The sequence below is a fragment of the Siniperca chuatsi genome, linkage group LG14 (assembly GCF_020085105.1).
Source record: "Siniperca chuatsi isolate FFG_IHB_CAS linkage group LG14, ASM2008510v1, whole genome shotgun sequence".
Lineage (NCBI taxonomy): Eukaryota > Metazoa > Chordata > Actinopteri > Centrarchiformes > Sinipercidae > Siniperca > Siniperca chuatsi.
The window spans coordinates 12,613,685-12,630,412 of NC_058055.1; the positions used below are offsets into that span (position 1 = coordinate 12,613,685).

Below are 16,728 nucleotides of genomic sequence, written 5' to 3' on the forward strand. Positions count from 1 at the left end.
CTGCTGTAGCAACGAAGGTAGCCAGATTGCATAATTTCCTATTTGGTCCTTTTCTTTATTGTGAATAAAGTAACATAAATATTATATAATTTGACATCAACAACGTTTGTATAAAAGCCTAAATTCCCTTAGAATGCAGTATGTGATTATCTATGCCTATAGATATAGATATATTGCAGATTACAACAGTAGTAAATAGGTACTATGTGGATATTATTGATAACACACATTATACTAACACTGTCTGTTTACAGCTCTTAGGTTAAAATATCTACACTTACAGTAGATGCAGTTTTCATTTCATTATGAAATACTGATGACTAATCCACTAACTTAAAGTGATATTGCACTTTCCCAGAATGCCTCACTTGTGTGAATGATGTCACAGGCTGAAACACTGAACCACAGAAATCAATGTAGCCAATCCTGTTGCGTATTGATCTTTTGAAATTGGTGCATTCTCTATTCAATTGATTTGATAACTGAGTATAAATTACATCGTACATTGTAGGATAGAAGATAAAAGTTAACAAAGGAAGGAAAAGCACTGTTAATGCTCAACACATTGTGGTTCATTGTGTAAATGTAATTTGGTAAAAATAAAATTCATGCACTCTTTTTAATTGGCCATTTTTTCATTACACTAGACTTATTACACATTTGTATTTTTTGACTAATTACTTCAGGTTAAGTTAGGTTTACGGTACATTTTTGAGCGTGGCTTCACTTAGTTTACTTTAACAAACCACCCTGAGTGAGGTAATATATTACACAAATTTTTGTCCAAATCTAACAAAGAAACATATGGCATTTCATTTCATACGAATATACTGTGTATGAATTTCCCAGTGAGATCAGGGATCAGATATTCATATTGAGGTAAATGTGCTAAATAGCAAAGGATAAATCTCACTTTGGGTATGAATGAATAAAATGTTTACTTTCCCAACCACCACCACCATAACCCACCCACGCACCTCTCCACACACATGTATATTTGGTTGAGACAAAGTAACTGTCAGCTGTTAGTATATAACTACAAATGTGTTGTATTTCACTCATTTATGATAAACACTCATCATTGTCACCTGCGCAAAGTCACTGTGTTGTCATTCTTTCAAACAGTAGCATATAGTTGACACATACAGTAACTAACACAGGCTTCACTATTTTTGGCTGTGCTGTCATTTTAAGAAACCATCTGTGTCATAGTTTCATTTAAATATTTTAGCTGTTAGAGCATCTCATTATTACCACAGCAGTAACACCAGTGTGTACTTCATGGAAATACTTAATTACATCCAAAAAATAGTGCAAAGACTTAAAGTACTTCCGCTACAGGGTAAATTAATAATATAAAAGCCAAACATCATGTCTACATACTGCACAATATATCTAAAACCATATTTGAATTACATGTGTCTCAATGGTTAGAGTCACATTGAGCTCTCATTTGTAGATCTGTACCTTTTTAACCAGAAGCACTAAACAGATGGAATCAGGAAAGGGCTTTTTCTGAGTATTTTTCCTAAAACGCCATTAAAAATATGAGCCGGTGACAATCTGCCTTTAGTGGAGAGCTGTTCAATTTCAGTATTTTTAACTTCTAGTTCTAAGTGGTAACTATTAACTGTAAAAAAAAAACATGCTGGCAGTTTTACTGAAATTATTACAATAAAAGCTGGTGCTGTGAGAAGCTGTATAACTACTTCTTGTTCAAACCTTCATTGGCGATGCCATATAGTACTTATAATCGACCTTCAATCGTCTGCCTTTAGATGGACAAATAACCACATTTATACTATATTTAGCTCTTACAATGAAATACATGTTCAGTAACTAGAAAAGTTGTTAAAGTAAAGCACAATCCACAACTACTGGCAGTAAATGATCTGAAATTTGGCTTTGGGATCTTCTGGAAAAGATATTTTTATGATTTATGATTTTTGTTAATGCTATTCCTTTGTAACACAACATAACGGTGTAATATTTATCGTAAGCAAAACAGTTAAGAACTGGCTGTTAGATCATCATACATGATAAAAATTCATAAGTGAAATAAAACTTACATCTGGCAGATTTCCTTCACCCTCAGTTTCTCGTATTGGAATATATTATTGATGGCCAGCAGTGCTTTAGGGATGGCTAAGGGCACATTCATCAGAAAGAAAATTACAGAGGATCAGCACAATTTACAAGTAACAGATTAGAATTTTTACATGTAAAGCGTTGTGAATAACAGTTGGTAATGACTTCATAATTGTAGTTAATACACGACCAGTTACAATTTGCATCTTAACTTATAAGAATTTATTGAAATTACTCAATTATGAAAATCATGATACACTAGACCTGCAAGCAGGTATACTGGGGTCGAAGCACCTGATGCAACTCTGAATCAAAGGCACACTGCCTCGGGGCAACCAGGAGGCCATCAATGAAGGGCTTAAATAGCTGATTTAATATACATTTGTTTGTATGCTTGGACAGAGATGTACTCCTGCAGTGCACACTGCCAAGATCTGCTCCAGCCTTGGACTACAAGAGCCATTGAGTCTGAGTCTGCGCTAAAACTAAATAAATCTCAATAAATCGTTTTCAACCTCAAGAGTATTGAAGTCTCTTCTAGTTTAGATAATGTTGTCTTTATCTATACTTGACTTAAAGCCTAAAAGGCAAAAATTAAATGTAAGTATAAGTTCTTTTTCCCATTCACTGGTTTGTGGATAGAATCTCCTGAACCTACCATGGCAGGATATAATATTATATAAAAATATAATACTCATGGTTAAATTATATAGCAAAGATCACACACACACACACACACACACACACACACACACACACACACCATGAATAGAACAAGAAATTTGAATATATACATGTACAAACATAAACGCATCCACTTCCGAACAAACACAGACATGCATTCTCTCCCTTTCTGTATTTCTCTCTCTCTCTCTCTCTCTCTCTCTCTCTCTCTCACACACACACACACACACACACACACACACACACACACACACACACACACACACACACACACACACACACACACACACACACAGACACACACAAGGACACGTGGGAACAGATTAAGTCCAAATCAATGGCTGTGGCTGGACTGGGAGAGAGATTTCACCCAGGGTTCTCGTTAAGGTCTGACACATGCGGCAAAGGCTGGAGGGAGTGTTATTACCAGGGTGATGGTTGATAAGACACTCGTTTCTCCACGGTGCGTCCCGCGGGAAAATGCACCGTGCAGCCATGGAAACCATAAGGCTAGGTGTTATGCTATAATTGGGCCAGCGTTTTTAACGGTGCAGCTGCACTGCCAGGTATGCCACTGTCTTCAAATGAGAAATTATAGTGGAGCCACAGCAGAGAAGATACGACCGATTTTCAAGAACGATTTTCTTCCTGTGTGGTTCCTTTTTGATTTGTTTGATCAAACAGACGTATACAGAGAGAATGCGACACAAGATAATTCTCTCAGACAAGTTGTATTCAACAAAATGAAGTAACAAAGCTAAAAAAATCAAGTCTTTGTGTGAATGGATGAGCAAACCATACACACCTGTCACTACATGTTTTAATGTATTTACATCCCACAAAGTCTTTTTTTAATAGCTTTCTAACACATTTTTGTTTTCAGTCTGGATGAAAACTGCATCAGGAAACACAGTATAAGATGGAGGAAGAAGACGAGGGAAAGGGAAGAGGAGCAGGAGGGAGTAGGAGGAGATGATAGTCGGCCAATCCCTGCTCAGTCTCTGTAACTTGGTTGATTACGATCAATTTCCCTGGTATCGATGGCCTCCCTGGCCCTGAGCTACACTCCCTCCTGCACTTTGCATGGTACGTGCTTTGTGTACCATGACATGACTCACACTCCACCACACCATCCACAACCCCTGCCACTCCCACCTGCAGTTCCCAGATCCTGGCCTTGAGAAATATCAACAGCTGGGTAACTGCGTGTCGGAGGAGGGATATAAACAAGCAATCGAAAAACACAAATGTGTCCACTTCCATGTTCTCAGAGTCAGTTTTAAATCTGGGTTAATGCAGTATTTTTAACTGATTGCCTTGTGAGTGTGGTAGGTGTAAAAAGTTTGGGTGGTGTTACTGCAGCAGTGCAGGAGGAAGGGAGATTTTTTTTTCTGTCAGGGCTGCTGAAGGATTGAGCTCTCGCTGAAAAACTCTGAGACACAAGGTGGAAATGATGAGATGAAGTTTGGTCACGACGTGCTGGACCAAAAGCCCCGAATCTGTATTTGTTCTGGGGAATGCGAAACTGTCCTCCCTGCGGCATGTGCGAGGGCGCATCCCGCTATCTCTGCACACTTGGCACGCTCTATCCGAATTAATTGCATCTCTGCGAGGGAGAGAGCGAGATGGATCAAGAGAGAGGGAGAGAGGTTTAGTCCTTCTGTTGGGCTGGTCTTGCTACAAGGGGAGTCATTTAAAATTCTGCCTCCCATGTGGCTCCTGGTTTTCACTTTAATGACCCCCCCTCCTCTCCCTCTGCTTTTTACCCCATGACTTTCCTGGGTTTGGAGCTGCAAGCTCAGTTTCCTATGGCAGCATGGTGCTGATACACATCTTCTTTATGCATGCATACAAATAAATAATGCTTGTTTATTGACCGCCATTAAGGTCATTAGTGACAAAATAGTGTATGCACCTTCTGTCTCTCCCTCTATGCATTTTCCTTGCTTCCTTTTTGTCAACAGACAACAACCCCCAACCCCCTCCTCCACCTCCGCAATCAACCATGCTGCCATCAACAATCCAACTCTCTGCTACCTATGTTTGCTTGCCAATTACTGTATGAACACCACCTTTTCTCTGAGAAAATGGCCACTACACCTGTTGTCAAGCTGAAGGATCTTTGAATTAGTCTTTGCGCTGGACTATGCTGTAAAATATGTAAAGCTTTGTTTTGGAAATGATTCTTTTGTCTGCAATGTGGAAATATGTCTACTTGGCAATAATTCATAAAGTCAGGATCATAACAAATATATTGACCTGTCCTGATGATTTCAGAGGTGCAGCTCTACATATGGACATGTCTGGGACTTTGTGGCTTGTGTGTGTGTGTGTGTGTAGCAGAGGCAGCAGAAGGCCCTGTGGATGGTTAACTGCCGCAGTGTTTACCAGCACTACAGTGAAGCTTTGCAAGAGGCACGATAGGAAATGGCCTCAGTAAGATAAAGATGAGCTTTCTACATAGTTCTCTGCAGGGGTCTCTGTCTCTGTCTCTCTCTCTCACACACACACACATACATATATCTCTGCGTGTGAGGTGGGGGTAGAGTGGTGTGGGCTGTAGGACAGCGATGGCCCACAAGGTCAGAGTAGGCAGTGTAGAGGGTTGTTTTTCTCTGTTTTTTCTCTCTCTCAGTGGTGGAGCTGTGTGCTGCCTCCCCGGGTCTCTCCTCTATCTGGTCAATACCACCACGCAGCTTCTGACGATCAATGGAGGGTCAATACCTCTCAGACGCCTGCCTCTTTGTGCTCTCACTGATTTAGCTACCACCTACCCAGGCCATCTTTTTTTTACTTTTTCTTTCTCCATCCCTGTTTTTTTATGACCCTGGCTCTCACTTAAATACATGAACCTGCTGAAATTAGAGACACAGCAGTAAATCTGAGGGGCAGAGCGCACGTTGTCTGCCAAATGGCATAAACCTTAGCCCCTCATCAGGCATTCCCATGACTATGGTGGCCCATTGTTTGCAGAAATGTCTTTTCACCTTTTTCATTAGTTAAAAGAAAAAGAAAACAGTCCATTCAACTCAGAGAAAACTATGAATCACGCTAGTATAAAGAAAATGTCAACTTAACACTGTAGTTATGCCAGCTGCCTCAATGATAAAGATTTTAATTAATGGTTTGCCAGGTTAAGGCTGACTACATAATGAACTCAGTCTGATTCACCTGTAGATGGGGCTAGATTAAGTGTAAAAAGTCCAAACATAATGGAGCATGCAGCAATTCATAAAGGAGACACTCAGTCATGCATGCAAGCAGCTGACCCATGAGCACGCAAGTGACAATCAGACTGCCAATAAGTTGGTCTGTTTATGCAGAGGTGGCTCACACTCATTCCTGCAGCACATTCACACGGCTGCTGCCGCCGCTGCTGCTGCTGCTGCTGATGATGATGATTGGTGTTTGTGAAGCTTTCCTGCACCACTCCTCCCTCCGTCTTTACTGGTTGTGGTTTTACACAGAAACTCTTTCTTAATGAATCAAGGGGTGAATCTTAAATATTATTTTATTATAAAAAAAGCAAGGCCCTCCACAACAGTATTAATATTTTCTCTGCACCCTCTCCTTGACTTTGAAAAAATTGCAATGCCCTCCCTCAGTATCTCAAAATAATATATTTAAGGCAAATATAACAAAATAGTGAAATTACAACCAATTTGAATAAAGAGCAGCTGCATCCTTCTGGGATGACAAAAAAGTTGTAACACCCTTCCCTGCTCTCCCAACAAATATAGACTACCTTCCCTTGAGCAAAAATTAAAAAGACATAACCCTCCCCCCACTAATATTTTTCGTGCAGTCCCTTAGCACACTTGAACTTGGCTTCTTTGAAATCTGAGAAGTAGAGCCTTCAATGCCAAAAATAACTCTATTAGCACTTGTTACATTTATTGGGTTAGTCTTTATATAAAGTGTGCTCCTCCTTACAAAAACAAGTTTATTAACTTTTTACCACTAACTGTTCTGCCCTTGGGATGCTTTCAGAGTCTGCTAGACATGAATATGAACATATATGTACTGAAAGAGTAGACTAACATCTTTTTGGTCATTTTGGTCATTTTCAAAAAGATCATCCTGTCGCAAAAATAACCCAGGTACTGAAACTTTAAAAATACTTTTAAAGCAGTCTGGCAGGCCAACATTGTAACACATCCTTGAAATGTTTATGCCATTGCAAGGCCCTAACAATCAAATATTGTTCTGCTGGTTTCATTTAGGCAGACCACCCTGACAAAGAGTTTATAAATTGTGCCAAGTATTGACTTAAGTTCATTTTGTGTCTTCAAATGTGAGTAATTGCTTCAGTACAACTATAACTACTATAACTGTTAAATAATACAGGAGGATTCAAGTCAGCATACAGGGACCAGAAGTAGAGAATGCAAGGTGTTTACTTGACTGGCCTACTAATATCCTTGCCATGGTCTTAATACTTTGGTCACGTTATTTAAAGAAATTTGTCAGAGCATTTCTTGAAAGAAATCATTAGCACTAGTGGTGCAGCTGTTATTAGACTAAAATTGCTGTGGAATAATGGCAGTGTGACATCTGTTGTTATTCCATTATTACGGTACTAGTTTCCCCCACTGATCAACAAAACAACTCACGCTCTTTGTACCATAAGAAACAGAAGAGGAGAAAGACCAACAGGCTGATCATTGTTCCGCAGCAACTGCATCAAACATACAGGCCTACAACGAATTAACACTAGAGTAACTTTAATAACAGTATCCAATTTTAACTGTGTTTTATTCAAAATCTCAAATTTCTCATTATAACGAACTGAATGACCATGATCCAGGGTAAGGCACATCAGGAAAAAAAATAGAAGAGAAAAATGGATTCTTCAACAGCAACTGAATAGCACACACAAGCCAAACACACTCGGCCATTAAAAACACCCACAGAGCCATTTGGCATTGTTCTACTAGAAACCTAATATTATTTACTAAAGAATTCAAGTGGGAAAAAAAAACAAAAACAAACTGTATTAAAAACTGTATTTTGACCAAATGTTGTCCTCTTAATGATAATCTTAACTGAAGGTATCTATCTTTAGCTCCAAAATACATTCACTGGCTTTAATTTAGCCGAACATCATCAAGAGTAACAAAACAATAGCATGAGACCAGACACGACTGTACATGAACAACTGAAATAATGTAATCAGGTGATTATAAAAATGCGACAATCACACTCCATAACCTCATCTATTTCACAGCTTCTTGGGCCAATCATCTCCCAGTCTGACACATACTGAGTCACAGATACAAACTGCTGGTGTAAATTTGTTGAAATGACAGTAACGCTGTAGATTACAGCCTGCAAAGTACAGCGTAATTGCTCCGGAGTTATGGTGTAATCTTTTGTACTAACGATGTACCAGTACAATACGTACCAATACCTATATATACTGTAAGTACAGGGGAACAAGATGTGAAGTCATGGAATAAGGGGGCAACAATTTGGTATCTTACAAATAACTTTTACTGTAGTTATTTTTTTAACTACTGGGTAGCCTACTCATTCTACTATTACAGGGCATGGAAGACCTACTGAGCAATAATCCAGACTTTAATCTGGACGAGAATTTATAGTTACAGTATATGCGGTGGTAGTTCCCCTCTTGGTACATTTAGTTACAGCATAACTACAGGGTATGCGGGCTGTAATCTAAAGCACTGTTAATTCTCCCATTGTTACATTTAGTTATATGGTAACTACAAGGTAATAAAGCAGGTAATAATGCTAAACCACTCACAGATACGATGAGCAGCAGGGTTGGGACTTGAATCCAGGTCTCCCGCAAAAGAGCTGAGCACTATCCTTGAGCCATCAAGACGGATAGATATTTTGAACATGTGGCCACAATGACCACCAAACTAATTCCTGGATCAGTAGGCCTGAGCACCAAAGGACAATGACAACATTCAGAAGATAATATTTATTTGATTGTACTCATGGGGAGTCGGGGGAGCTGCTTTGCATCACAGACAATATCATCTCTGTGCTCCTACAAACAGGAACTAGCTAAAACTAACATAACCTGCAACTTTTATTTCCTGTTAATTCATGATTGATTTCATAGCCTTTTATAGAATAACAAAACTCACCTCTTAATTTCAACTTGCATAACATTGGAGGCAACTATCTTGAAGGATAAAAGCTTTTTCCTATAGTGCAGAGGACAATGGCAAATACATGTGATGTTACAGTCAGATTTTGTCACACTTACTGATTTGAACCAGAAGCACAAATGTGCTGGAAGTATCAAATGCAGTTTCAGATGCCTTTCAGACGCCTGAATCATCTGCTCCTTGATAGTTTAAGCAGTTGTGTAATAACCTGCAACCCTATCACCAGACCAGAATGTTGATATTGGACAGTTCTGCAATACCCCGGATTACGTTCAATGAGAATGCTTTTTACGTTCAATGCCAGTGTTTTTAAAATTTTCACTTTCCGCAATATATGTACATGGCAACTATGCAGTCTGCAACTATAGTGTGGTTAAGGTTAGGCATCAAAAGTACCCGACTTCAACACCCTGACTTTCTGCCTTGCTACATGGACGGCACACTACTTCCTGTGTTGGTACTGAATGTTGGCAGTGGACGCAAATCATGAGGTGTAGAATTGTCCTGAATGTAACTCTTAGGGAAACTGGGACCAAACAGAACCAAATTGTTTCAACGTGACATTTTTAGTTGGCTGCCAAAAGGCTTTGCAATCTCAAACTATCCAGAGGACATATAAGCCTACACAGACGTGGCAAAAAAAAAAAGGATTGAGTGAATTGTTTGTTTTGTTACTTTACTTTTTTTGCATTAAAAATGTTGCGATTCAGCAGTCAACTCACAAAAATTGTCAGATATCCAATTATTGTCCCAAATGCACAAAATTACTTTTAAAAATAGTTTCCTGCTTCCAACTGCATTACCAGACAAAAAGAAATCAAAGGTGACAAAATGCAGTTTTCCAATCTCTGCAAGTTGATTTTGGCAGCATACTGAAATAAAAGGAAGCCAGTGGCGATCAGCAGACATTTGAAATTCAAATTATTTGTAGTGAAGGGATAAAACTTTCAATACCGTTGTTATGGTACTCTAAGGCAGAGACATAGTTCACACAGTCTATAGCCTTTCTCCCTGGCATCTCTCTCTTCTGACAGCTGACAGACACTGACCCGTTAAAGGGAATCACTCATTATCACATCAGACCGCCCCGACTTATCTCCACCTCCTGACCCACTCTTGACCTCACGTTTTCCACAGATGCAGCAACTTTACTCACCACAGTGGTAAAATGCAGGTGTGTGAACCAGTCAGTAGAACTAACAAAGCCACTTGGATGAGTGATAGAGTAAAACAGTAAATCCAGTCATCTTTGGCATTGTACTTTTATACATCGTTTTGATGTCTGAGCTTGTTCATAGATATTATTAGTGGGATTTCTGCATTGAAAGTCAGCACTGTTATTAAAATAGGTTTGTTGTGGAAAGTAACAGTATGAAAATGACCTAAAAGCCTCCACTGGGTAGATCCTGTACCTGAAAGAAAGAAACGAAACAAACAAAGAAGCAAACCAAGGATAAATAATAGAAAGAAACCATGATTAATGATGAAAATAAAGTTGATATTTTGTCAGATACGATGTTGAACCCTTTGAATCTCTAGTAGCAGTTGACTAACATCCCCTCTCCCAAAGTGAAGGATGATTGGAAGGCCCCTGTGGAGCCCAGTGACATTATGGTAATCGTCATTACTGGGGTTGGAGTGCGTGCGTGACTGACGCCATTAGAGAAAGTGCAATTACAGTAGGCTTTGGTGACCTTACTGACTAGTGGAGGTCAGGGCTTCTCATTAGAGTCTCCACTGTGCCAATCAATAAGTGAGTGTATCTTGGTGGGCGCTAATCATAGCTTTGACACAGCCTCATGCCTTGCCACCCCCCATTGCCACCCACCACCCTTCCTCTGTTCCACCTTTTAGCTCCCTTATTACCAGAGCACGAGCACCCTTTTCACTCCAGCACTGAATGGCAAAATTGGTTTAAACAAATAGATATACAGTATATAGTATAATGTGGCAAAGCATGCACATACAGGGAAAATATAGAGACCAGCTGATACTATAGTATTGCTATAATAAACCCTTAGGTAACACTGATAGTACTGTAAGTTATAGCATACTATTTGCAAATAAGCATTATCTGCATAATTAACAACTACAGGTACATACTGTATTTGATGTAAATCTGTTGAGACACTGCCTTACATTATATAAAGTTCAGTAAATGTACAATACAGAAGAGCTTTTCAAGGTGTGGTTGAATTCTGTGTTATAAAAAAGGCTGACTATGCTGAAGCTCAGTTTTCAGTGGTGGAATGTAAATAAGTACATTTACTAAGTACTACATCTCAGAGGGAAATATTGTACTTTTTACTCCGCTACATTTATCTGACAGCTTTAGTTGCTAGTTACTTTACAAATTAAAGTTAATAATTTTTAATTGTAACACACAAAACATGTGAAGAACTTATAAAATGTTTGTTAGAAATTAAACTACAACAATTTATACAAGTACAGCTGAAACAATTAGTGGATTTATCAATTAGTTGATTGATAGAAGATTAATTGGCAACTCATTTTTCATGTAAAAACATTTCCTGATTCAAATGTGAAGATTTTCTGCTTTTCTTTTTAATTCTTTTCTTTCTTATTTGGACTGTTTGGATAAAACAAAGCATTGTGAAGGTGTCACTTTGGGCTCTGGGTAATTGTGACAGCATTTCTCACTATTTCCAGAATTATTACAAACCAGACAATCAAACGATCTGAATATATCCTCCATCACTGGGTTTTGTAACTTCAGTGGGTCAGTTCAAGTGCAGCCTATCATTTCCTTCTATTCCTCAGACTTTTATTTATTGGCCTGGACTCCATAACCTGTGGGTGGTTCTAAAACGTCTGTTCAGATAAGTCTCAGTGTGCAGTTGTCAATGATGTCTGATCAACAGTTGATGTGATGTAATCGATAGACATCCGTTCTTAACCCCCTAAATGCTGTCTAGACATTACCAGAGATACCTGGTACCCACACTCTTTTTTTTTAACCTGCATATCTGTCAATTTTGGACAGGAGTGTTGGAATATATGTGACATGTTTGTGCATCATATTCCTTGAAATGCTGCATATCTACTTTTGTGCTGCTTGTTGAATGTTTTGATTAGTATGAATGTTGTGCATGTATCAAAATAATTAATTAGCTCAAGATATCAAACTATACCAAACAAATGATTTTGATAGCACCACCACATCTCCAGACCAATGTATTGTACGTGTTCCGGCAGTGTTCTGCTTCACTTATAAACCCCGCAATAACTGTTTACACATTTTTTCATTTACTGTATGATACGAGCGTCTGTGGGGGGTCTTATATATTCCCTGCAAAGGTTGGAGATGCTCTGCCGTTGCCCCGCCCACACATAGTAGCTAATAGCTGGTATTGTGCTCTGTATCTGAGGAGGTTTTAAGGGGAATTTATTCCCTCATCTCTGCTGTGCTAAATCTAGGGAATGACAAAGTTAAAGCCTAGACAAATAAACTCTCTGTATCTTCACCAAGTAATGCCATACTATGTGAGTTGGCTCACTGAATTGGAGCAGTGCAACATATATCCAACAGTAAGGACGTCTATTTAAGGCGTCAATGTTTTGCACTGCACTGCTGCACTTATCAATTGTTTGCGTTGCTGTAACACTGCTGCAAACGCTGCTGCTGCTCATATAGTATTTCATTAGCAACACCTACATACCTTCATTAACCTGTAGGATGTCTACAGTAAGTCAGTCAGACCTAAGTGCCAAATATCAACTCTGTACATAGTAGTCAGAACACAACAGTGTGAAATGGCAGCCGCTGGTTACATTTAAGCTATAAACAATAGGTTGGAGAAGTAAACTGGAAAGGTGGTTAAATAAAATTATACAAAATAAATAGAGATATCCCAGGACTAGTTGTCACAAAAATTCCAGGAGAACCTTTATCCAGCAGTTTTCACATCTGTCATCAGACGAGATGAACTCTTAATATGCTGGGGAATTGATAATGCCTCGGCGATGTGAGTGTGTGTAGCAGTGTGCTCTGTCCACGGTGGTGTGAAGTATGCACTGTGGCTTGGGGGCAAGCAGTCAGGCAAACAGGCTGTGAGCCAGTTGTCTACAGAGACAGAGGGGGAAGGGTGGCCAGCCAGAAGACTCCAGATCCGCCACAGCTCTTTCCTCACTGTTTGCACTCCAGTGGTTTAGTCACCAGACCCGCCTATTAAATCAAAGGCCCCCTCCGACAAAGACTGCCAATTATGTCCAGTTGAGATGCCCCCCACCCTGTCCCTTTCGTGTCCCCTCCCGGATTTTGTCATTCTCTATTCTATTTTATCTTGCTTCCACTCTTTTCTCTCTTATTCCGTCTGACTTATTTTTCCAGGTCTCGGTCAAATGGGAAAACACTGTGTTGCATCTCTGACCTTCTCCGGGTGTGCAACTCTTGCTCTGCCTCTCTGAAGAATGAAGAAAGACCTATAAAGGTTTGCTGTAATTGTAGCTGAGGTGTAAAACTAGCATCCCATGGCTATTGTGGCTTTTTGTATCTTCTTTGCTAAGAACCAGGTTGTGTAATTTTGATAACAAGAACAACATCAGGAGGGACAGGAGGATCATCATTTTTAGCTATGCTAGCAGCATGGGGATGGCAATGTCAGACTGTTGGTCAGACTGAAATATCTCAACAACTATTGGATGCCATGAAATTTTGCACAGACATTCATGGTCTCCAGAAGATGACTCGTAGTGACTTTGGTGATTGCTTGAACCTTTTATCAAGCGCTACCATCATGTCAAAATTTCAAATTGTCCAATACTTTTATGACCAAATACCTGCTAAATGAATGACGATCAGCCTCAGCCTTCTTTTGTGTTTAGTGCTAATTAGAAAACGTTAGTATGCTAACACGCTAAAGTAAGATGGTGAACATGGTAAACATTATACGTGATAAACATCAGCATGTAAGCATTTTCATTGCGAGCATGCTGACATTAGCATTTAGCTTGAGCACTGCTGGTACTCACATCTTACAAAATTCAAAATTTAGTTAATTTCAGTTACATTTTGAAAAGCCAACAAACAGCCTCAACATTTTCTATGATTTTTCTATCTATGATGTCAAATTCAAAATGCTTCCACACATCACTTCTAAGATGGTTTGGTGTCATGATTATCCGTTCAGCACGGCTCACTTCCATTTCCTCCATTTTGCATTGACAAATAGAACAATACTGCCTAGTTTAGGGATACTGACAAGGCCTGCACCCCCATTTGAGTACAAGGCACTGCCTATTGCACTTAAACATTGTGAATGATATAAAATCATTACAGACAAAACATTTTTTTCCCCCAAGTTAGAATGGTAGTTTGAATTTTAAATAAAAAGAGACAACCCTACTGTACATGGGATTATGTTGGTGTGTGTGGTGGTGCTTCAAGCTGGCAGAGTTGTTTTCCAAACAACTTTTTTTTTAAGAAAGCACACTGAGATTGCCCCAAGCAAATGTCCTCACTCTGTTAAAAACTAAAAACTTGTTCTGGTCCTCACTATGTAGGAAGCACAAGTACACACATCTCTCTCTCTCTCTCTCTCTCACACACACACACACACACACACACACACACACACACACACACACACACTGATGCATGATTATCAAAAGCGGTTTTCACTCACTATTGTAACTTATGTAACCTACTGTTTGTACTTCCATGCATACTAAGGTTCAGTGATAGTCTTAAAGGATAAGGCTCTCAGCCCAAAGCCCATTGGTTCCTTCTGAAACATAAATCAGGTGCAAATATAGTTTCATTTTTAAAAATGCCTCAGTAATTTCCTAAAACAGCTGGACACTGTAGTTTTTAGCAGACATTTCATAAACTAGAGAATATACTGTGTTTTTGGGGTCTGTTTTCAGCCACAGCGTTGGTGCTCCAGTGAGTATATATGGCAACAGGACAGTGTATGCGGGACTGACTAAAAATAATCTACAGTGACCATGTTTATGTTAATGAAGAAAACAACAGTGCTCTACGGCACAGAGGAATAAGCTATATCAGGAATTGGCTACACAAGCAACATTAGTAGAATACATTCATTTGTAGTTTTGGTCTTTTGATAGGATTTGTTGACAATATGAAAAATATCGAATATCATCACCCAATACATGACAGTTCATGTTGGTTGTGTGTTACATCAAATTGATTGATATTACTGCTATATTACTGCATCCTATCACATTATATTTGTGTTTCAGCTGAGCAAATAATTAATTTGCCAAAAGAATCTCAGATACTCTCAGGAAGGGGTCATGGAATTTCAGAAATTTTCAAATTGCATTAAATTTTATGTTCAGTTCAAGTGTGAGATTTTGTGAGGAGTTCGTCATTACTTTGCTGGATTGTGGGCCTCATGCTTAAAGCTTATTTATAATATGCACCCAACAGAAGCACAAAACAAAGGCTATTACATTTATTCATAAAGATGACATTTTATGAAAAGGCAGAAAATCTGTGTGATATTTGCCACCAATACAATATAATATTACATGTGAAGAAGTCATCACAATTCTGACGTACACCCAATAATGATCTAACCAGTGAAGGCATTTTGGTAACAACGTAGACCGACAGATTTTGCTGCTTGCTGTGTTATTGATGTCTGTGCATCGCCCCATCCACTGGTTGCCTGTGGTTGTTCGTAATGGATTGTAAACCCTGGTGCATGCATACAGCGCTGCCCCCCCCACCACATACCTCCAGGCGATGCTCCAGCTCTGCACGCCGCTCGTACTCTACGCTCTGCTTCCCTCTCTTGCTTGGCCCTTCCTTCTCCGGTTAGCACTCCACCCAACTCTTCTACGCTATACCTCCCAAATGCTGGAATGACCTTCTCTCTACAGCCTGAACACCCTGCAAAACCTTAGTTCTTAGATTTTCTACTTTACACTTGTATAAGGCTTTGTTTTTCACAAGTTCACAAGTTTACCTGCATCTAATCATAGCTCATTTTTCTCTTACAATCACATTCTAAACTCATATTAATATGCCATTATACATAGAGCACTCCTTACCTACCCTTAACTGAAAAAACCCGTTCTAAAATATATATACATATGTATCAAATTTAGGCCAAATTTGAGAAGTATCAACTAAATACCTTAAATATAAAATGCTCCATGGTGGATGTCCAGAACTGCGAGGTCAAAGGCAACTAAATTTCCTCTATGATGAAATGTTTTCAAGACAAACAGACTGTCAATCTAGTGAGACAGACATTTTTTAAATTAATATTTGATAGCAAGTGATATATTCCAAAGATGACAAATCTGACTTTCACCACTGCTGCATCAAGGATTAGTAGGGAGCTCAGGAACCTCAAGAATATCATGGAGCAGGCGCTCAGGAGAGGATATAGAGAGAACGCCACCAAGCCAAAAGCCAGCTCAACAAGGCAATCAGACTGGAGAGTCAGGTTGCCAACAATGACTCATACTACAGGAAAAGACTTAACAGTTCTCCTTCCCCAACAACCTCAACCCTCTTTATTGTCTTACAGGCACAATAAATCTCCCTCACTCAGCCTCCCCCCTACAGAAAGCAGAACTCCTCTATTTTACCTCAGAAGATGTAATTTGTGTCATTAGTGGTAACATTTGTTTATATCAGGATCATATGTCAAAGTTTTAAAAATATCCACTCCCCTTCCCACCCACTGATTCACTTCTGTTGAGAAGGGTGGTGTCGCTGTGATACAAAGGCACCCAGGTGCAGCGAAAATGATCTTTTAAAAGAAGCACTGTGGGATGCTTCCTATGGCAGTGACAATATAGGAGAGAATAGAAC

At 39.3% G+C, this 16,728-nt stretch overlaps 1 long non-coding RNA gene across 1 annotated transcript in view; it reads right to left on the reverse strand.

The window, feature by feature from the left end:
• Positions 1 to 16,232, reverse strand: part of LOC122888555 — a 19,647-nt gene extending 3,415 nt beyond the window's left edge. The window contains exons 1-2 of the long non-coding RNA XR_006380722.1: positions 16,043 to 16,232; positions 15,640 to 15,795 (exon numbers count right to left, since the gene is read on the reverse strand). This is a non-coding gene — a long non-coding RNA (uncharacterized LOC122888555). The remainder of the gene's footprint in view (positions 1 to 15,639; positions 15,796 to 16,042) is intronic.
• Positions 16,233 to 16,728: the final 496 nt, after the last annotated feature.